At 43.5% G+C, this 23,147-nt stretch overlaps 1 long non-coding RNA gene across 2 annotated transcripts in view; it reads left to right on the top strand.

Moving 5' to 3' along the window:
* Positions 1–4,317: 4,317 nt before the first annotated feature.
* The window catches only part of LOC138430847 (uncharacterized), a 155,371-nt gene continuing 136,541 nt past the window's right edge, over positions 4,318–23,147 (top strand). The window contains exon 1 of one of the 2 annotated variants that reach the window (XR_011253408.1): positions 4,318–4,444. This is a non-coding gene — a long non-coding RNA (uncharacterized lncRNA). Of the gene's footprint in view, positions 4,508–23,147 lie in introns of both variants that reach the window. The other variant, XR_011253409.1, reaches the window with a different exon arrangement.

The following is a 23,147-nucleotide window of genomic DNA, read 5'->3' as shown; positions in this document are numbered from 1 at the left end:
GTTAAATAATCAGGGGGAAGAAGAATGGAGAAAGACCTCTGCTGCAAAAGAGTGGAGAAATAACTCCAGAAAGAACTAGGAGATGGAGTAAAAGCGGAAACAGTGTCCAGCTGTGGGTGTGACTGGTGATGGAAGCAAAGTCTGATGCTGTGAAGAGCAATATTGCATAGGAGCCTGGAATGTCAGGTCCATGAATCAAGGTAAATTGGAAGTGGTCAAACAGGAGATGGCAAAAGTGAACGTCAACATTTTAGGAATCAGTAAACTGTGAACTAAAATGGACTGTAGTGAGTGAATTTAACTCAGATGACCATTATATTTACCACTGTGGGCAAGAATCCCTCAGAAGAAATGGAGTAGCCCTCATAGTCAACAAAAGAGTCTGAAAAGCAGTACTTGGTTGCAATCTCAAAAACTTCCAAATGATCTCTGTTCATTCCCAAGGCAAACCATTCAATATCACTGTAATCCAAGTCTATATCCTGACCTCTAATGCTTAAGAAGCTAAATGGTTCTATGAAGACCAACAAGGCCTTCTAGAACTAACACACAGAAAAAGATGTCCTTTTCATCACAGTGGACTGGAATGCAAAAGTAGGAAGTCAAGAGATACGTGGAGTAACAGGCATGTTTGGCCTTAGAATGAAGCAGGGCAAAGGCTAATGGAGTTTTGCCAAGAGAACCCACTAGTCATAGCAAACACCCTCTTCCAACAACACAAGAGAAGACTCGACACCTTGACATCACCAGATGGTCAACACCAAAATCATACTGATATTCTTTGCAGCCAAATATGGAGAAGTTCTATACAGTTGTTATGCTCCGTGTCCGTGTCCCCTACCCGACCGAATGAACAAGTCCACCAAAGTAATGCAAAAGGCATAAAGGGAGTTTATTTCTGGCGCACCAGGGTCCTAGCCTCTCCGACACAGCAGAATGCGGCTGGACCCCGAACAAAGAGGTATGGCGGTTTATATACAGTTTGTCCCTTAGTCCAGCAACAGGCATAGTTGGCACTACCTGATTGGTTACATGCGAAGCTGAGCTCATACATTCCCCTGATGCTGCTTCCCTATAGATTTTTTTTTTTTTTCTTATTTGGTTATGGAATGTTTAGCGCAGGAGCTACTGACCTCCTTATTTGGTTATGAAATGTTTATCGCAGGAGCTACTGTCCCAGGTCCCTGATGTAGTTACACACCTCACTAAGTCTTCCGATAACCTAACATTCCCCCCTGTTCTTTGATCATACAGAGGAATCTTCCTCTGTTCCCGGTGATACAGTTTGATATTGTTGCCGTAGCACAAACAACTGCACTGTGTTAATACGTTCTTTTACAAAGGCTACAAGTCTGTTGATGATGCAGGGACCGAACGTGAGCATTATTAGAAGGATTATCAAGGGTCCTAGTAAGGTTGAGATTAAAGTAGTCAGCCAAGGGGATTGTTGAAACCAAGACTCAAACCATCCTTGTTGGGCCTCCCGCTCTCATTTACGCTGGGCTAGCCCCTCTCTCACTTTGGCCATAGATTCTCTAACTATACCTGTATGGTCTGCGTAAAGACAACATTCCTCTCCCAGGGCGGCACAAAGTCCCCCTTGTTGTAGAAATAGCAAATCTAGCCCTCTTCTATTTTGCAAAACTACTTCAGACAAGGAAGTTAAAGACGACTCTAAATGACTTATAGACTGTTCTAGTCGGGTGATATCTTCATCTATCGCTGCCCTTAAAGAGTTAAATCCTTGACTTTGCATAGACAAAGCTGTAATTCCAGTTCCAGCTCCGGCTATCCCTAAGCCAAACATAGTGGCTATAGTAATTGCAGTAAGGGGTTCTCTTTTAATTCTATATGCTCTTTCTTGCTGATTGAGGGTTGACCTATGGGCCCAATAGTCGTACACAGTTTCTTCCGACCTGTATATTATTTTAGGTACTACTGCTACCATGACACAAAATTCTTCTTTGGGATCAAAAATTGACTCATGTACACAAGGGGTCAACCCGGTTCTGGAACATACCCACCATCCTCCCATCTGGGGAATCATCCAGCTAGCCAGAGGCCCGTTTACAGATCTTGTGACATTGACACATAGGGAGGTTTTATCTGACGGCACTGTGCCTATACATAGCCTCTTTCCCCATACCTGCCTCATCGTGAGTCCTACCTTACGGTCTCCGCATTGACACTGGGAGGGATCTGAGGCGTTGACCAAGCTGTAAGAAGCATTGAGGCCTATGGCTTCATAGTATGGGGGAGCTACGTTGTAACATAACCAACAGGATCTAGTTGCCTCAGGATGAGTCTGGTTTAAGGCGGTGTATGCAGCCTTGACTAATTTCCACAACGGGTCTGTCTCAGCAAGAGCTTCATCCTTGTTAGGTTTAGTTAAAGTCAACGAAGTTGGTTGGGGTGTGGTTGATAGGGTCACAGCACCTAATTTCTCTACCTTATTAGGTCCGATACTGTGTACTAATATCAGTTCTATTGTCTGACTAATAACCAGAATTCCCCCAGGCTTTGCTTCAAACCACTCAGCGTAGAGTTGGAGGCCCCATGATAGCCCGGAGACCCAAGACCTCTCCAGTTTAGCCGCTTCCTGGTTGAACATTACTTTCACCTGAGCAATTGGGCTCCAGTGCTGTTTCCATTGCCGCCCGACATAATCTCCGAACAGGTTTTGGTAATCTTGGTTCCAGGGCCCGAGATAGGGCTGGACAAACGGGAAATTGACTAAGTCCCGGTTCCTGACCTCCCATTTCCATCTCCCATCATTGGAGGTCACACAGCTCCAGGACCAACAGAAATAATGTTGCAGCCCCCCACAAGTCTCCCAATTATGTCTCTTCAGGTGTCTGGGTCATGCCCAGAATCCAAAGTTTCTGGTCTGGGCCTCTGTCCAAGTAGTCTGTATAAGGTCTTTGAGGTTGAAATACAGATCCGGCCACCACGTATTAGGGGGGTGAATTCCGGTGGTCAAATTGAGTACCTCTCCAGTCAGTCCGTTCCAGAGCGTCCAGGTGATCTTAACAGGTTGGTGGGGGTTCACACTGGCAGTCACAGGACAAAGCAACACAGTCATCCAGATGACGGTCCAGATGAGTCTCGTCGGTCCTGCGGCCGGCGCTGGATCTTCAATTTTAAAGGGTTGGACGGGTGTAGAGACGCTTCCCATTGTCTTTTCGCATCTTCTTGTTCGGCTGAAGTAGCTGGGCGTACATGATTGCAATGCACCCAGGGCCCGATACCGTCGACCTTCAAGGCAGTTGGGGTGGTAAGAAGAACAACATAAGGACCTTTCCATCTGGGTTCCAGTGCCCTGGCGTGGTGCCTTTTGACCCACACCCAGTCCCCGGGGCCAATGTTATGTGAGGGGCTAATTCCCTCACCTTGACCCTCATGTACCTCTCGGAGTAGTTTCCAGACGCGAGAGTGTACTTTGCCCAAAGCCATCAAAGCCTCCTGGAATTGTCCCAAGGTGGGAAGTGGAAACTTTTTCCCTTCAAATTTTGGACATACGGGAGGGTGGCGCCCATACAGAATTTCAAATGGGGTCAAATTGAGCTGATAAGGAGTATTACGCTCGAGAAAAAGGGCGAAGGGAAGGAGAGTCACCCAGTCCCCGCCAGTCTCCATAACCAATTTAGTTAAAGTTTCTTTTAGGGTCCGATTCATTCTTTCAACTTGCCCCGAGCTCTGTGGGCTGTATTCACAATGTAATTTCCACTTAGTTCCTAGAGCCCGGCAAGGTTCTGTATTATTTGGCTCACAAAAGCAGGGCCATTATCAGAGCCAACGGCCACCGGCAGGCCAAACCTGGGGACTATCTCTTCTAAAACCTTTTTAGCCACTACCATTGCAGTTTCTCCCTTAGTAGGAAAAGCCTCTACCCACCCTGAGAAGGTGTCTACCAACACTAGCAAGTAGCGGTAACCATACTTGCCTGGCCTTACCTCAGTAAAATCTATCTCCCAGTGCTGTCCTGGGCCTTCCCCTCGATACCTCAGTCCTGCGTGTTGCCTCTTTCCTGGCTTCATCTGTTGGCATGCCTTACAAGCTTGTACTATGTTTTTTACGGTTGTTTGGTGCCGGGGAAATCGTAGGCGCGCGGTTTGAAAAAGCAGCAGAGTCTTTTTCTCTCCCAGATGAGTAGATGAGTGCAGATGTTCACACAGTTGTCGTCCCAACTGAGCAGGAAGTATCAAGTAGCCATCGGAGTCCCGGTACCATTTATCCTCTCCTTGTTGGAGGTTGGGATATTCCTGGATCCAGGCCAGGTCTGTGGACGAATACTCAGGGGTTGGGGGCAAAGTTCCCATACCTGGGGGCGGAAGTCCGATTGCCAGTACTGGAGCGGTGTACTCTTCGTCAGCTGCCTTCCGAGCCGCCAAATCAGCGGCACGATTTCCTCGGGCTGTGAGGCTGTCCCCCTTTTGATGTCCAGGTACGTGTACTATTGATACAGCTTGAGGCAACTGCGCAGCTTCCAGAAGTCGACGGATTTCTGGTAAGTTTTTGATCTCTTTTCCTTCAGCTGTTAAAAACCCCGGTTCCCGATAAATCAGGCCCTGAATGTGTACCGTGCCAAAAGCATAGCGACTGTCAGTGAAAATAGTTATTCTTTTACCTTTAGCTCTCTCTAATGCCTGAATCAGGACAATTAACTCTGCTCTTTGGGCTGAGGTGTCTGGGGAAAGAGTCTCTGCCCATATCGTCTGTCCAGAGTCATCTACTATTGCGGCTCCCGCCCGTCTCTGTCCATCTCTAACATAACTGCTTCCATCTGTGAACCATATTAGGTCACTGTTATCCAGTGGCATGTCTGTTAAGTCCCTTCATACTGCTGTTACTCCGGCTAGTATCTCGTCACAATCGTGGAGGGGGCTATCTATTTCCGGATTGGGCAAAAGAGTAGCTGGGTTTAGAGTGCAGGGTGTTTGAAAATGAATCTGGGAGGTGTCGAGCAGCAAGGCCTGGTAGTGTGTTAAGCGGGCATTGGAAATCCATTTGCCCGGAGGTTGTTTCAGGACTCCCTCTATAGCATGAGGAGTGTAAACCAAGAGTTTCTGGCCATAAGTCAGCTTATCAGCATCATGGACTAGAAGCACAGTGGCTGCAATAATTCGGAGGCAAGGTGGCCACCCGGCTGCCACTGGGTCTAATTTCTTTGAAAGGTAGGCTATGGGACGCTTCCAAGGTCCCCATTTCTGTGTTAGTACCCCTTTTCCTATCCCTCGCTTTTCATCCACAAATAATTGGAACGGCTTAGATGGGTCAGGAAGGGCCAGGGCAGGAGCTTCCAGCAAGGCACGCCTGAGCTCCTGAAAAGCCGTTTTCATTGATTCAGTCCACTTCCAGTCTTTGTTTTCTTTGGTCCCTTCATATAAGGGCCTGGCTTTTTCTGCAAACCCCGAGATCCACAATCGGCAATATCCTACAGTTCCCAGAAACTCTCTCACTTGCCTAGGAGTGGTAGGTTCAGGGATCTGAAGGATGGTGTCTTTCATAGCCTGTGTTAGCCACCTCTGGCCCTGTTTTATCTTGTAACCAAGGTATGTAACCTCTTGCTTGACGATCTGGGCCTTTTTGGCACTAGCCCTGTAACCTAAAGTCCCAAGGGTTTGGAGAAGGTCACCTGTTGCCTCCTGGCACTCTTTTTCTGTAGTCGCCACCAGCATAAGGTCATCAACATATTGTAATAAAACAATGGTAGGGTGTTCAACCCGGTACTCATGGAGGTCTTCATCTAAGGCCTCGTTAAACAACGTGGGTGAGTTCTTAAACCCCTGTGGTAGGCGAGTCCACGTCAGCTGCACAGGAGTCTGTCCACCATCTTCTAGCCATTCGAAGGCGAAGATTTCTTGGCACGCCAGGGCGAGAGGCAGACTGAAAAAGGCATCTTTTAAATCTAAAACAGTATACCATACGTAGCTTGGTGGCAAACTGCTTAGCAATGTATAAGGGTTAGGAACCGTAGGTGGATGTCACTCACCCGCTTGTTGACCTCTCGCAAGTCTTGAACTGGTCTAAAATCAGTTCCCCCAGGCTTCTTTATGGGAAGCAGGGGGGGTGTTCCATGGGGACCGGCATCTCTTTAAGACCCCAGCGTCTGTGAGGTGTTGTATGTGAGGAGTGATTCCTCGCCGGGCTTCTTGACTCATGGGATATTGCCGTACCCTCACTGGTGTGGCACCCGCTTTTAACTCCACAACAATAGGGGGTCTCTGTCTGGCCAATCCCATTCCTGCTGTTTCAGCCCAGGCCTGAGCGTATCTTTGAACCCATGGCTGTACTTCAGGACTTACTGTCGCTGGGGCCTCTGGCAAGTACAGTCTGTATTCATCCTTCAATGCCAGAGACAGAACCTGTAGAGGGTGCCCGGTTCCATCTAAAACTGACACTTGTCCATGGCCAAAATGAATTTGGGCATTCACTTTAGACAGTAAATCTCTTCCCAGCAAGGGCGCTGGGCATTCGGGTATCACCAGAAAGGAATGAGTTACTTGGTGGGTCCCCAAATTCACATGCCGTTTTGTAGTCCATCCATATCGCTTAGTCCCGGTTGCTCCCTGTACCCAGCTACTTTTCTTAGACATAGGCCCATCTCTTTGGTTTAAGACTGAGTATTGAGCTCCCGTGTCTACCATAAAGCCAACCGGTTTCCCCTCCACATTTATAGTTATCCAGGACTCGGGGAGGGGCGTCGAGCCTTGACCCCCCTAGTCACTATCCTCTCCTGCGTAGAGGATATGACTGTCAGGAGGGGGGGTCTCGTTCTTGGAATTTTTTGGCCCCTCTTTAGGTTTTTCTTGGGGCATTTATCTTTCCAATGTCCAAACTCTTTACAAAACGCACATTGGTTCTTTTCAAGCTTGCGCCTTGCAGGTTTCTCCTCAGTTTTTTAATCTGGCTTTTTCCCTTTTGGGGATCTATTTTTGTTTTCAATCCCAGCGAAAAATATCTGAGCCAGCTCCTTTTGATTTTTACGGTTTTCTTCAGCCCTAAATTCTCTGTCTTCCCTTCTAATGCGGTCCTCTCTTTCTTCCGGGGTCTCTCTATGATTGAAAACCCTCTCTGCTGCCCTCACTAAATCTTGTAGGGACTGTTCACCAAGCCTGTCTATCTTTTGTAACTTTCTCCTAATATCGGGGGCTGCCTGATTTACAAATGCTAGCATGACTGTTGCCCTAGACTCATCTGCCTGGGGGTCCATGGGGGTATACTGTCTAAAAGCTTCCATTATCCTTTCAAGGAAGGCTGCTGGGCTCTCATTTGGCTCTTGCCTCACCGAATTTACCTTGGCCAAATTAGTTGGTTTTCTGGCGGCCGCTCTAAGGCCAGCCATGAGGATCTGACGGTACACTCGGAGACGCTCCCTACCTTCAACGCGTTCGAAGTCCCAGTTGGGTCGCACCAAGGGGAACCCCTCTTCAATGAGGTGAGGCTGTATTGTGGGCCTCCCATCTACCCCCGGCACATTTTTCCGGGCTTCTGACAGGATCCGTTCACGCTCTTCTGTAGTGAAAAGTACTTGTAGCAGTTGTTGGCAATCATCCCAAGTGGGGTTGTGAGTAAAGAAGATAGATTCTAAAAGATCAATAAGACCCTGAGGTTTCTCAGAGAAAGAGGGGGTTTGGGTTTTCCAATTGTACAAATCACTAGTAGCAAAAGGCCAGTACTGATATATGTGTTCCCCACCCTCTCTGGCTGGCCCCGCCCAGACCGGAAACGCGTGAACAGTGGAGGAGGGCAATTCCGGGCCTTCCTCCTCCGCTGCGCTAGCCATCTCCCTTGCCCTTCCCCGAGTTCCCTGGGCGGGGCCTCCTCCCCTAGGGGGAGCTGAGGGCTTGGCCCTCCTCTGGGCTTCTCCCGACGAGACTTGAGGAACCTGTGGAAGCAAAGGTGGATTTGGATCCGCATACGGGGGTGGGGACAGTTCGGTTTCCAAGTCAATCAAATTAGGGTACAGAGAGGAAGATTCCTGGAACACCGGCTTGGGTCGTTTTTCGTCCTGGTTTTCTTTCGTTTTTTCAGACGCTTTCATGACTAGCACCTGTGGGTTTAGTAAGGTTGGAGCCGGGGAAGAGGGACTGGGAGGTTTAGGAGAAGCAAGAACGAAGGGCTTAAGCCATTCCGGTGGGTTCTTCACTAGATCCTGCCAGACCAGAATGTAGGGAGTCTGGTCTGGGTGCCCGGCAGGACCAGGAGTAAGCACCCTCTCTTTAACTGCCTGGATGATCTGGGGATTGAAGGTTCCCTCTTGTGGCCATCCGACATCAAAGGTGGGCCATTCGGCGGAACAGAACGTCACCAGTTTGCTCTTCTTTACTAGTAACGAAAGATTCCGAGCTCTAGACTTAAAATCAGAAAAATGGTCAGTCATCAGGGACAGCGGAGTAGAAGTAGATTGCCCCATGGGTACAGAGAATACAGACAATGACAACAAGACACTCACACAGACAGTGCCGGCACACAGAGTCACAAAAATGACACAACAAACAGATTCCAATTCAGTCTCTTTTAGCACTAGAGACCCCTTTTCTATTTGCAAATGTCTTACTGTCAGGACGTCCTCAGTGCCAGCCACCTTCCCGGTACGCTACCGGGGACTAGGCCTTACGCTGGGCTTGCCTTGTCTCTCACACCTAGATGCCTCCCCAGTACGATACTGGGCCCCGGACTTAATCTAGGCCTGTACTATTAGCACCGGTGCTTCGGAGTTCAGAGCTCTTTGCCTCTCAGCGGGGCTTCTCCCTCTTACCAGGGGAATTATTCCTCTGGTGGGGCGGAGATCCCAGACGAGCCCCCAAATGTTATGCTCCGTGTCCGTGTCCCCTACCCGACCGAATGAACAAGTCCACCAAAGTAATGCAAAAGGCATAAAGGGAGTTTATTTCTGGTGCACCAGGGTCCTAGCCTCTCCGACACAGCAGAATGCGGCTGGACCCCGAACAAAGAGGTATGGCGGTTTATACACAGTTTGTCCCTTAGTCCAGCAACAGGCATAGTTGGCACTACCTGATTGGTTACATGCGAAGCTGAGCTCATACATTCCCCTGATGCTGCTTCCCTATAGATTTTTTTTTTCTTATTTGGTTATGGAATGTTTAGCACAGGAGCTACTGACCTCCTTATTTGGTTATGGAATGTTTAGCGCAGGAGCTACTGACCCAGGTCCCTGATGTAGTTACACACCTCACTAAGTCTTCCGATAACCTAACACAGTCAGTTGCCGGGAGCCAGTGTGAGGAATCCCGCCCGTGACAAGGTCATGAGGAAGGAAGCTGACATACGCAAGGCGTGCTCAGACTTCAGGGGCCCCTCTGGAAATTCCTAAGCATGTACCCCAACAAAAATCTGCCAGCTTTTGTGCTCTGCTTTTCCACTCTTCTGACATTTTCTGGAAAAAGTCAATTCAGGGCTTTAGTCTTCTGCATTTGAAAGAGTGTTTCAATCCAAAAAACCCTCTGATGGCTTTCTAGCCTGCCTGCAGGACTCGCACAGCTGCGCATGTGATTGTTTGAGGCCTCCTGACAGCAGGAGGCACAGGAAGCTTAAAACATCCTAGGAATGTAGGGGCTTCCGAAGAGTCAAAATCTTTAGAATAGGACTGATTAAAAGTTTCATTTGTTGAGTCAATGCTTGCTGCCAAATTTTCATATCCTTTATTTTTAGATATAGTTGGTATATAGAAATGCAAGTAGTAGATCTTGTATTAGCAACATTAGATCTTTGAGTTAAGTACCTTCTTTGTTATATCCCACTGCACCTTTGTTCTATAGAGATGTAACTTTAATGCTTTAAGGAGATGCAGATTAAAGAAAAACACTTCAGGGGAAACAAAATTAACATTCATTAAGGAGGAGAGCCAAAAAGCGTTAACAAGCCTCTTGGCCAGAAGATAATGTAAATCACCTGAGACCTTTGTATACAAAATGATATACGGAAAGAATCTGGGTTGCGAACGCTACATAATTCTGTGTTACCCATTGATCTCCGTGTTTTATCAAAAGTATAAAAGGCCTTCTGAACAATAAAGGAGGGGGCCAGCTTCTCGGACCAGTTTCTGAAACTAGTCTCTCGGCCTGGTTTCTTGGGTCTCCGGCCCCCCCCCCCCCCCCCCCCGGTGTCTTTTTCTCTCTCTTCTTCTCTCCTTTCCCTCTCTCTGCTCTTTACTTTAACTTCAGGCTGAATCTCCACCTGGGGCGCGGAGGCTCTCCAGGTCTACTTACTTGCCCTGGCTGTTAAGACTCGCACGAAAGGGAGCTTAAGGCGAGGCACCCTTAGATATTCAAGCAGGCGCCGGTGGCCCAACGCAGATGGTACAAATTCCTTGTCTGGAATTTTATTGGCCTTCCGTGTAAACCAAGCTATTCAGCCCTCTTCCTCCACTTAATCTTCTTACTACACTATAGTTTCTTAATCTAATCTTATATTAATAAATAAACAAGTCTTTCCACGCCAACGCCGTCCACCCTTTGAATTCCCTGGATCCACTGTGGCTGGACCCCAGCAGTCAGTAAAAACAAGACCTGGAACTGACTGTGGCTCAGATCATGAACTCCTTATTGCCAAATTCAGACTGAAATTGAAGAAAGTAGGGAAAACCACTAGACCATTCGGGTATGACCTAAATCAAATCCCTTATGATTATAAAGTGGAAGTGAGAAATAGATTCAAGGGATTAGATCTGAAAGACAGAGTGCTTGAAGAACTATGGACAGAGGTTCATGACACTGTACAGGAGACAGGGAGCAAGACCATCCCCAAGAAAAAGAAATGGTAAAAGGCCAAATGATTGTCTGAGGAGGCCTTACAAATAGCTCAGGAAAGAGAAGCTAAAGGCAAAGGAGAAAAGGAAAGATACACCCATTTGAATGCAGAGTTCCAAAGAAAACCAGGGAGAGATAAGAAAGCCTTCCTTGATGATCAGTGCAAAGAAATAGAGGAAAACAATAGAATGGGAAAAACTAGACATCTTTTCAAAAAAAATTAGAGATACCAAGGGAACATTTCATGCAAAGATGGGCACAATAAAGGAAAGAAATGGTATGGACCTAACAGAAGCAGAAGATATTAAGAAGAGGTGGCAAGAATACACAGAAGAACTATACCAAAAAGATCTTCATGACCAAGATAACCATGATGGTGTGATCACTGACCTAGAGTCAGACATCCTGGAATGTGAAGTCAAGTGGGCCTTAGGAAGCATCACCACAAACAAAGCTAGGGGAGGTGATGGAATTACAGTTGAGCTATTTCAAATCCTCAAAGATGATGCTGTGAAAGTGCTGCACTCAATATGCCAGCAAATTTAGAAAACTCAGCAGTGGCCACAGGACTGGAAAAGGTCAGTTTTCATTCTAATCCCAAATAAAAGCAATACCAAAGAATGTTTAAACTACCACACAATTGCACTCATCTCACACGTTAGCAAATTTATGCTCAAAACTCTCCTAGCATAGGTTCAACAGTACATGAACTGAGAACTTCTAGATGTTCAAGCTGGATTTAGAAAAGGCGGAGGAACCAGAGGTCAAACTGCCAGCATCCATTGGATCATAGAAAAAGCAAGAGAGTTCCAGAAAAACATCCATTTATGCTTTATTGACTATGCCAAAGCCTTTGACTGTGTGAGTCACAACAAACTGTGGAAAATTCTTAAGGAGATGGGTATATCAGATCACCTGACCTGCCTCCTGAGAAATCTGTATGCAGGTCAAGAAGCAACAGTTAGAACTGGACATGGAACAGACTGGTCCCAAATAGGAAAAGGAGTGCGTCAAGGCTGTATATTGTCACCCTGCTTATTCCTATCTGTGGGTCACCAAAAAAGCCTTAGACACTCAATCCCTTATAGCCAACATTAATCAACATGTGGTTTTGGAAATCATTTTATTCTGCCCCCCTCTTCTGTCTCTAACCTGTGGAACTCTTCCACTGATGCTTTCTGAAGCTTGTGGTCCAGGGTGCATTCATCTCCCAATCTGTCCTGGGTACACACTGCTTTTATTTTCCTGCTCTCACCGAGCCTGGCTCCACCGGGACGTTTCTTCTGCTGTAGGTTCTTCAGCTGGTGCTGCTCCTCTACACCCAGGCTTTCTCTCATTGCGCCTGGAGGTACTAGCTTTCCTCCCTGTCGCTCACTGCTCCTTTTCTCTAATCATCATTTCTCCATCATTCTTAAAGAGTCCCAGCTTGAACAGCGTGTCTTTGGGCTGTACGTCATCCCCTGCTCTTCATTGCTCTTTTCTGGCCCACCCCTCCTGATCCCTTCATTTCCTGGTTCCTGGTTTACATCATGACCTACATTACTTCTGTTGTGTATTTTAGTTCAGTTGATTTTAATAAATGCACAGATGATCCTTCCCCAATGCTGGAGTCCTCATTTCCTTACACCCTTCTCCTCTCTGCTTTCTGAGCCTCTTCCAGGATCCTGCCTCGGACTTTGCATCACTAATGCCTACAAGTTCTCTGTAATCTGTTCATTCGTCACACTCCCTGGAAACCATCCAGTATCTCCAGTCCATTCTCAGAGTAACCTGACTAAAAATCCTCCAGCTTTACTGGAACCTATAATTTACTCATTCTACTGATGTTTATCATCCCTTGCTTCTTTGAAGTGTTCACTTGTTTCTTTATATGGCTTAAATGTTATGGTAACGGTTACATTCAGTCTGTTTCCAACATGTCCAACTTCTTTCCCACCTTCTTGCTTTGTGGCATTCACTTGGAAAACTCACGATGCTGATTATACCCACTTTTCTCCGTATTCTATGCTCAGACTTCGAGCAGCAGAACACAGATGGAGAAAAATGCATTTCGATGGCTTGAACACAGATCTCACGTGGGCTTTTAATGCTGCCTGCCCGTTATTTCTCAGTAGTTCATTTATTCCTGCGTCCTCTTAACCATCTTCTCACGTCTCTTGTCTCAGACATTCACCTCCCCTTCCTCTGATGAGCTGTTTGTGTCTTCATCTAAGGCTGGCTCCTTCATGGCTTCCGTTTCTTTCCTGCCGTGAAGACGTCTCTCCTTTAGTTCCCTTCCTACCTGCGTGCCACTTCCCCTGCCTCTAGACCTGAATCGTTCCCATCAGCACCAACTTGTGACAGTGTCCATCCTAAAAACGTTGCTTTTTCCCCACTTCCCTTCTAGTTACTGACCTATTACTTTGCTCCCTATTGAAGCAGAATTGCTTGAAAGAATGTCAATACTAATTGTCCTTAATTCTTGTATTTCTTTTTCTCTCCTAAGCTCTTTTGCCCCAACTCCTCCATAAAAATCTCTCTTTGAGACTGCTATTGACCCAATGATCTACTTGCATTCCCGGCTTCTGTGATCTTTCATAGCATTTGACTTTTCAGTAGTAGTTGGACGCTTCTTCAATTTACTTTGTTCATGTGACTTTTCACTGTAAAACTGTCGCACATATTTGGTTTTCTTCCTACATGGTTGGTTCTTACTTCCCTGTCCCTTCTTCTGATTCTTCCAGTCACTGATTGTTGGAGCACCACAGAGCTTAGTAGTGACTTTTTCCTGATTTTTTTTTTTTTTACTCTTCTTTGGAGGCTTATCAAGTCTTATGAATTACATTTCATCTGCATTATGACTCCCAATTTTTCAAAAAAGTATTTTATTGAGATATGGTTGATTTACAACATTGTGTTATTTTCTACTGTATAGCAAATTGATTCCAATACACACATATATAATTTTTCATGTTCTTTTCCATTATAGCTTTATCATAGGATATTGAATATAGTTCCCTGAGATATATATATATATACTATATATATAGTAGGACCTTGTTGTTTAATCCATTTCATATATAGTGAATATGAAGTTGGCTCCCAACCAAACCTCACAATCCATGCCTCCTGCTTGGCAAGCGCAAGTCTATCATCTATGTCTGTGTGACTCCCAAGTTACATTACATGTAATTATATTTCCACTCCAAATTTCTACCTTAAATTTTAACTTGTATTTCAATTCAACATTTCCACTACAGTACTTCTATTCTGTATCTCAAACTTAGCAAATTTATAGCTAAATTTCCATCAAAATATAGATTTCTATAAAACAAAGCCCTTGCTCTTCTTACAGTTTTTCCCTATGTTGGTTAAAGATGAATCTCATCTCTCTTCTTATTCAGACTGAAACAACCATCTTGACTCTTCTATTTTTCCTAGCCTCCCAAAGGAAGGCTCTTGTAGGCTCTACTTTCAAATATATTGATCTGCCCAGCATCTGACTACTTCACGTTTATTGCTATCTGTCCAATCAATTCAGCTTGTCCTGCTGCCTCGTTTGAGTCCTTTCAATGTGTTTTTAAGCCAAGGCGATCCTGATAAAGTCCTTCAAAGTCCCCCACTTCTCTCAGGAATTAAGCTAAGTCTTTAGAATGGCTGAGAGCAGCATGCCTGGCTTCTTCTCTGACCTCTGTCCACTGTGTCATGCTTACTTAACTGGACCCAACGAAGCCAGGCCTCCTCTTGCTCCTCGGAAATCTTACACATGCTCGCATCTTAAGGCGTCTGATCTAGCTGTTTCCTCTTCCTTACAGCTCTCCTCCATCACATGTTTCTTTCAATAGTCTATCTTAGATTGAGCCCATCTTGATAAAACCATCTACAATTGCAAGCTTTCTTCCTCACTTTTGATCCCTTCCCAAATCTGCTGTTTATTTGACTACATCTCTTACACGCATAGTATTGATTACTTCTTTTCAATATTCCCCCACTCCCAGAAGAGTGTCTGGTACATAGTAGACCCTTATTAAATATTTGCTTGGTGTTGAACTAATTATTCTCGATGTGCCTTATCTTCCATACACTGTAAGCTCTTTCCCTTCTTTCCACAAACAGATAGCTCCCCAAAGGTTTCCCATGTATCTACACAGGAATACAAAGATGAATACAATGGCCCTGTCCACTGGGAGACTATAATTTTGTAAGAGAAGCAGGTTAAGAATTCTATTGTAATTAAATACCATGCCAAATGTGTGATAATAGCTCTGGGAATGTGAGCCTGGCTAGGAGATTCAGGGACAGCTTTCTATAGAAGCTATAACAATTAGGTTTGAAGTATGAGTTAGAGCTCACTAAGCAGACTAAACAGAAAGGGCATCTTATGAGTAAGGGAAACATGTCCACCCAAACCCGTTCATCACAGTAAGACCCAAGAGTAGGTTTCTTTCAAACTGTTTATTTTGTATTGGAGTATGGCTGATTAATAATGCTGTGATAGTTTCTGCTGGATGGCAAAGTGACTCAACTATAAGTGTCGATGTATCCATTCTCCCCCAAACTCCCCTCCCATCCAGGCTGCCACTTAACGTTGAGCAGAGTTCCCAGTGCTATGCAGTAGGTCCTTGTAGGCTCCATCTTAAATATTAACATGAGTACATTTTCTAAACTCAGAAAGGTAATTTCTGCACTGAAAATACATGTCACACATGGAGATGAATTTACTAGGAAGTCAGTGAAGCTTCAGGACTCCTCACATGCATGGGTTCCTCCCAAGAAAGGACCCTATCCGTGTGTTCACACAATCCTTGGTTGTTATTCTTCAAAAGGCTAAACTAAGGCATATTCACCTTCATTAATGAAAAATGAGGCAACTTTCCACTTTCCCTTCTTGCCACATTCCATCTCACATTTAGTGGTGTTGAAGTGGCTATGGGCACTTCTGGGGTTTAGCTAAGGGTGAGTTGAAAAGGGACACTTGTAGTGGAATACTTGGGTTTTCGATCACATTTGTGTATAGTTATCTCCGGGTGTTTCTAATCCCCCTCTGCCCACTTACTTACAGGTAGGCCATACAGCTGTATGAACTCTTTCCACCGGTCCCAGCCCAAGCTGTGGGTGTGGAGGATAAACAAAATTATGAAATGTACAAAGTCAGAAGATAATATGAGGAAGAAAGATCTTCTACTTTTCAGATTTGAAAAATTGTTAACTAGAAGATTAATCCACTTGCTCAAGATGAAACTGCACTGTTTCAGAAATGATAATGTAAAATTCATTATTTATCACAGCAGTAAGGGCATTAATACAAATTGAGCAGCAGATGTCCTCAATTTAAAAATTACTTAAGGTTCATATTGAAGAAGGGAACATAAAAAGACCAAATTCTTACATTTTCTGTGTAAAAGAAACTTGATTTAGAAGCACATGATGGCATTAGTTTCGTAAGGCTGCCGACTTAAGAGATTTATTCTTCTCACTCTCTTGGTGGCTCTGAGTCTGAAATCAGGTGGCAGTAAACTTGGTCTTTCTGGAGGCTCCGAGGGAGAATCTTGTGCTCGTGTGTGCCTGTGTGCTCAGTCCTGCCTGAGTCCTCGTGACCCACGGCCTGTAGCCCACCGGGCTCCTCTAAAGGAGGTCTGCCCCCCCTCCTCTCTCACAGCTCCTCGCTCTGGCCATCCTCAGCAGCTTTGTTTGGTAGACACATCACTCCAATCTCTACCTCTCTCTTCGTATGGTTTCCCTTGTGTCTCTCTCATGAGGACATCAATCACTGGATTAAGAGCACACCCTAAATCCAAAATGATCCCATTTCCAAGTCCTTTTTGATCTCTGAGCTGGGAAGATCCCCTGGAGGAGGGCATGGCCACCCACTCCAGTGTTCTTGCCTGGAGAATCCCACAGACAGAGGAGCCTGGCGGCCTACAGTCCATGGAGTCTCAAAGAGTTGGCTACGACTAAGTAACTAACACTTTTCACTTTCGAAGTCTATGACTTAGTTAGAGCTACAAAAACCCCTATTTTCAAATAAGGTCACTTTCACAAGTACCAGGGGTTAAGACATAGACACTGATTTTTTTCAGGGGGCACAATTCAACCTACCAAAGTGACATTACCAATAATGACAGTTCCAAAACTGAAAGAAGCATCTATACACTATGATTTTGGTTAATCAGGCTAGGTAGAAAAAAGATCAAGTTATTCCTATGTTCCTCCTTTTTTTAAAATTTTTAGCTGATTCACTTTTTTTAGACTAAATTTTTTAAATTAATTTATTTTTAATTGAAGGATAATTGCTTTACAATACTATGTTGGCTTCTGCTATATATCAATAAGAATCAGTGATAATTATACATCAGTCCACTCCCTCTTGAACCTCTATTAAAATTTGTGTTTCTAAACTTTATATGATGTGTTTGAAGACTATGCAATCAAAAACTATAGAAGAAAGTATATTGTGTTAAGCAGTTAAATAATAAAATTCTTAGGATATTTTTCCAGACAGGTGATGTCAGTTGTCATTATAAGCTTTTCAAATTTCTAAATTATAGCTTTTATCAGTCTAAATATTTACTTTCATGTCTAATCATGTATTTATATTTTTGCACTATTTTTCTCCAAAAAGAGCCCCCACACTATAGATGCTTTGGGCACCAGCTTATAAAACATATTCACAAAATGGACATCACAGAAGATGATTCCTGCCCCATAACGTTCTTATTTTTCTAACCTGTGTTTTCGTTCTCCATTCAGTCTCCATTGTTTGGTGCACTTGAGCATACAAATATGCTCAAAACCAGTCCTAGAGAGTGATCATTTATGTAAATTACCGGGTTACAAAGGTTTTTTTTTTTTTTTTTTTTTTTTTTTTTTTATCAAAATTCCTTTTAGTTTACCTCTAAAAGAATGAGAAAGAGTTTTTGTAGTCTTACCATCAGCCAATCAGGAAAATGTTGCTTCAAGAGTTTACATGTGATTATCTGAGGGACAGTGCAGTTGTTTTATTGCATATTTTGCTGGAATCCTGGACCTCAGTTATCAATAAAAGCTTCCTCACAGCACGTGGGTCCTTGGATCCATTCCATTTTCTCCAAGTAGGTGTGTGGGAAGTGTGTGGGTAACAGGGCGTGAGGATTCTGATGAGATCATTTTTCTTTTGCAGAAAAAACAATCACTTTGTTGTACACCTGAAGCTAACACAGTATTGTTAATCACTCTACTCCAATACAAAATAGAAAGTTAAAAAAAAAAAGAAGCACCTGAGTTCCCCTTGTTCTGGCTTGTAGCTCTTGTGTTTTAACATTACCAAAGAGTCCTTTCCTAAGTGGGAACTAGTTTCAGGCATTTAAGATTGTTAGCGATCTTTTAAAAGTGTTGAATGCTTTGTTGATAAGAATTCCTTTGGGCCTTCCCTGGGGGCTCAGTCAATGAAGAGGCTTCCTGTAGTGCAGGAGACCCATGTTTGATCCCTGGGTTGGGAAGACTCCTCTGGAGAAGGAAATGGCAACCCTCTCTAGTATTATTGCCTGAAAAGCCACGGGCAGAGGAGCCTGGTGGGCTACAGTCCCTGTGGTGGCAAGAGTCGGGCACGACTTAGTGCCTAAAGCAGCAGAAATACTGAGAGAGACTGTCTTGCTTCTTCAGAAAATCCACCATCATTCTGTCGATATGATACCGACATTTATTGACAGAACAAACACTCATGAAGGAGCATTATTAATTAAAAGTAAAAGGAACAACCTTTTTTTTTTTAAGGGCGGACTACACTGTAGCCCTGTTTTTTAGAGCATAATACTCTGAAACGCCAATACTGTGGCCACCTGATGCTAAGAACTGACTCATTGGAAAAGACACTGATGCTGGGAAAGATTGAAGGTGGGAGGAGAAGGGGATGACAGAGGATGAGATGGTTGGATGGCATCACTGACTCGATGGACATGAGTTTGAGAAAGCTCTGGGAGTTGGTGATGGACAGGCAAGCCTGGCATGCTGCAGTCCATGGGGCCACAAAGAGCTGGATGTGACTGAATTGAACTAATCACTGTATTATCCAACTAAATTCTTGAAAAGGAAGTATAACATTTTTACTGGCGATATTTAAGTGGCATGGAAATATGTGGAAGACTGGGTGGCTCAGTGGTAAAGAATCTGCCTGCCAAAGCAGCAGACGAAGGTTCAATCCGTGGGTCAGGAAGATCCCCTGGAGGAGGAAATGGCAACCCACTCCAGTATCTTGCCTGGAAAATCCCATGGACAGAGGAGCCTGGTGGGCTACAGTTGTTGGATAGCAAAGAGTCGAACACGACTGAGTGTCTGAGCATGAGAAGAGAATAAGAAATGTGATGACTGCTTCATTTTTCAATTTCTTTTTATTACTGCTATATTTAATAATTAGTAGAAAAGCTTTAGAAAACATTTTCCTAACTTTAATTCTCACGAAACAACTTTATAGATTTATTCAATTATGAAAGATTTTTTCTCTTCTAGAAATTAAAGCTAAAATCTATCTTTTAATGTCCAAAACAGAAAGATTAAAGTATCTTCTCTTTCTTTAGTCATGCTAAATACATTATGTATGTGTGCATCCAATTTTAAAGAAATGGAATGGGATCAAAGTCACAGATGATAAGAGGAAATTTATATGAATGACCAGCATCTAAGACTCCCAGAGAATCCTCAGTAATAAAATTTTAATGCCTATGAGGTGATGCATGAAGGTAATTTGAAAGGAAAAACTAAACTCATTGATAAATTATTTTCTAGTTGGACAAATTCCCTGAAGGATCAGAACACATGGAAGCATAGTCTTCTTTCAGACGCAATTGTGTTGATTATGTGACCATAATTTAGTTAAATATTCGTACTTCTAACTCTATGCAGACATTCGGATGATTCTTACCTGCCGGCACTTCCTCGAACGTCCTTCTTTAGTTCAGCCTTTATTTAACATCTTTTTGTTTGTTTGTTTGTTTGGTTACAACCAAATTCTCTTCCACTTAGACTCTTAAAATGGAGTGTCACTGAAGGGACTTCAAGGATTTGTTAATAGCTTCCATTTCAGTTTCACAATTTAGACTCAAATGTAAACCACTGATAAAACTCTTCAGATTAGAAAAGAAGATTTATTTCCTTTAAGGAAATGAAAACTTCAGAATGTTCAGCTAGTAAATTTTCTTTTATTTTTTAAATTAAGGAAACATTGGTTTATAACATTACATTTCCCGTGTACAATACTGTATTTTCACTTCCGTACACATTACAGCATATTCACCACAAAACTTCAGTTTCCATCGTCACCATACTGTTGACCCACGTAACCCATTTTACTCTCTCCCCAACCTCTCTCCCCTCTGATAACCACCATTCTATTCTCTATATCTATGTGTTTGTTTTTTTGCTTCGGTTCATTCATTAACTTTTTATTTAATATCATGTAGATATTCCACATCTGAGTGAGATCATATGGTATTTGACCTTTATCCATCTGATTTACTTCATCTAACACAGCACCCTCAAGTTTCATCCTTGTTGCTGCAGATGGCAAGATTTCATTCTCTTATGCAGCTGAGTGGTATTCTTTTGTGTGTCTCTGTACATCTTATCTATTTATCCATCGATAGACACTTAGTTTGCTTCCATATCTTGGTTATTATATACAATGCTGTTTTTTTAGCGACCCCATGGACTGTAGCCTACGAGGCTCCTCCGTCCATGGGATTTCCCAGGCAAGAGTACTGGAGAGGGGTGCCACTGCCTTCTCCTCACTGTCTCCTGGAGTTTGGTCAAACCCATGTCCACTGAGTTCATGATGACGTACCATCATCTCATCCTCTGTCACGTTCTTCTTCTCTTGCCCACAATCTTTCCAAACCTCAGGGTCTTTTCCAGTGAGTCAGCTGTTTGCATCGGGTGGCCTAAGTATTGGAGTTTCAGCTTCAGCATCAGTCCTTCCAAAGAACACCCAGGACTGATCTCCTTCAGAATGGACTGGTTGGATCTCCTTGCAGTCCAAGGGACTCAAGAGTCTTCTCCAACACCACAGTTCAAAAGCATCAGTTATTTGGCACTCAGCCTTCTTTACAGTCTGACTCGCCCTTTGGTACATGACTACTGGAAAAACCATAGCTTTGACTATGGGGACCTTTGTTGGCAAAGTGACATCTCTGCTTTTACACTGTCTTGGTTGGTCATAGCTTTTCTTCCAAGGTGCAAGTGTCTTTTAATTTCATGACTGCAGTCATTGTCTGCAGTGATTTTGGAGCCCAAGAAAATAAAATCTGTTTCTGTTTTCACTTTTTCCCCATCTATTTCCCATGAAGTGATGGAACTGAATGCCATGCTCTTAGTTTTTTGAATGTTGAGTTTTAAGCCAACTTTTTCACTCTCCTCTTTCACTTTCATCAAGAAGCTCTTCAGTTCCTCTTCACTTTCTGCCATAAGTGAAAGTGAAAGTAAAGTCGCTCATTCATGTCTGACTCTTTGCCACCCCATGGACTGTAGCCTACCAGGCTCCTCCGTCCATGGGATTTTCCAGGCAAGAGTGCTGGAGTGGGTTGCCATTTCCTTCTCCAGGGGATTTTCCTGACTCTGCCATAAGGGTGGTGTCATTTGCATATCTGAGGTCATTGTATTCCTCCCAGCAATCTTGATTCCAGCTTGTGCTTCATCCAGACCAGTATTTTGCATGATATACTCTACATATAAGTTAAATAAGCAGTGTGGCAGTATACAGCCTTGATGTACTCCTTTCCCCATTTTGAACCAGTCTTTATTCCATGTCCAGTTCTAACTGCTGCTTCTTGACCTGCCATATGAGTTTCTTAGGAGGCAGGTAAGGTGGTTTGGTATTCCCATCTCTTGAAGAATTTTCCAGTTTGTCCTGATCCACACAGTCAAAGGCTTTAGCATAGTCAATGAAGCAGATTTTTTTTTTTTTTGGAATTTCCCTTTTTTTTCTATGATCCAGCAGATGTTGGCAATTTGACCTTGGGTTCCTCTGCCTTTTCTGAGTCCAGTGTACATTTGGAAGTTCTTGGTTCATGTACTGTGAAGCCTGTCTTGAAGGATTTTTAACATTACCTTGCTAGCATGTGATATGAGCACAACTGTATGCTAATTTGAACATTCTGTAGCATTGCCTTTCTTTGAGATTGGAATGACAAGTGACTCTTTCCATTGCTGGGGCCACTGTTGAGTTTTCCAAATTTGCTGGCATACTGAGTGTATTATTATTTTAATGTGTGGTTGTGTTCAGTTTGCCAATATTTTGTTGAGGATATTTATTTCTGAGTTCACGAGAGATGTTGATTTGCAATGCGTGTGTGTGCGTGTGTGTGTGAATTGTCCTTGCCTGGATCTGATATCTGAGTAACTTTGACCTTGAAAAATGGTTTAAGAAGCATTGCCTCATCTTCAGTTTTAAGGAAGTATTTGAGAATAGTTATTAAATCTTTGAGTGTTTTGTTGAATTTATCTGTGAAGCCATATGGTCCTAAACTTTTATTTTGAGGGAGATTTTTGAATACTGTTGCAATTTCCTTACTAGTAATCAGTCTCTTTGGATGTTTCTAATTCTTCATGATTCAGACTTGGAAGGCTTATAATTAGAAGAATGTATAAATTTTTCTAAGTTTTACAGTGTTGGTGTGTAAGCATTCGTGACGTTCCTTAGAATCCCTTTTTGTTTCTGTGATAGCCGCAGTTATCTCTCATCTTGCATTTCCGTGCTGTTTCTCGGTCCTGTCCTCCTTTGTGACCCCATGAACTGTAGCCCATCTGGCTCCTCTGCCAGGGGGATTTTTCAGGTAAGAATACTGAAGTGGGTTGCCACTTCCTAATTTCACTTATTTGAGCTTTCTCTCTGTTTCATAGTGAGTCTAGGTAAAGGTTTGTCATTTCAAAGAACCAGTTCTTAATGTCATTGACTTTTTCTATTGCTGTCTTAGTCTCTATTTCATTTCTGTTCTGATCTTTATTATTTCCTTTTTTTTTCTAACTTTCGTTTTTGTTTTTCTTCCTCTAGTTCCTTTGGGTGCAAGTGTGCATTGCTTATTCGGGGTTTTCTTGTTTCCTGAAGTGGGCTAGCACTACTGAGATAAGCTTGCCTGTTAGTGTGGCTTGTGCTGCATCCCACAGACTTTGGTATGTCATACTTTAATTTTCGTTTGTCTTCAGCTATTTTAAATAATTGCTCCTTTGATTTCTTCTTTACTCAATTGTTGTTTAGTAGCATGTTTAGTCTCCACATATTTGTAATATTTCCAGATTTCTTCTTATAATTTATTTCTAGTTTTATACCATTGTGATTGGAAAAGATGTTTGATATATTTCAATTTTCTTATATTTATTGATAATTGTTTTGTGTCTCAATATATGGTCTATTCTTGAGAATGTTCCATG

This window comes from Ovis canadensis, chromosome 26 (genome assembly GCF_042477335.2).
Source record: "Ovis canadensis isolate MfBH-ARS-UI-01 breed Bighorn chromosome 26, ARS-UI_OviCan_v2, whole genome shotgun sequence".
NCBI lineage: Eukaryota > Metazoa > Chordata > Mammalia > Artiodactyla > Bovidae > Ovis > Ovis canadensis.
The sequence above is the reverse complement of the archived record's forward strand: the minus strand, read 5'-3'. Positions and strand labels throughout refer to the sequence as shown.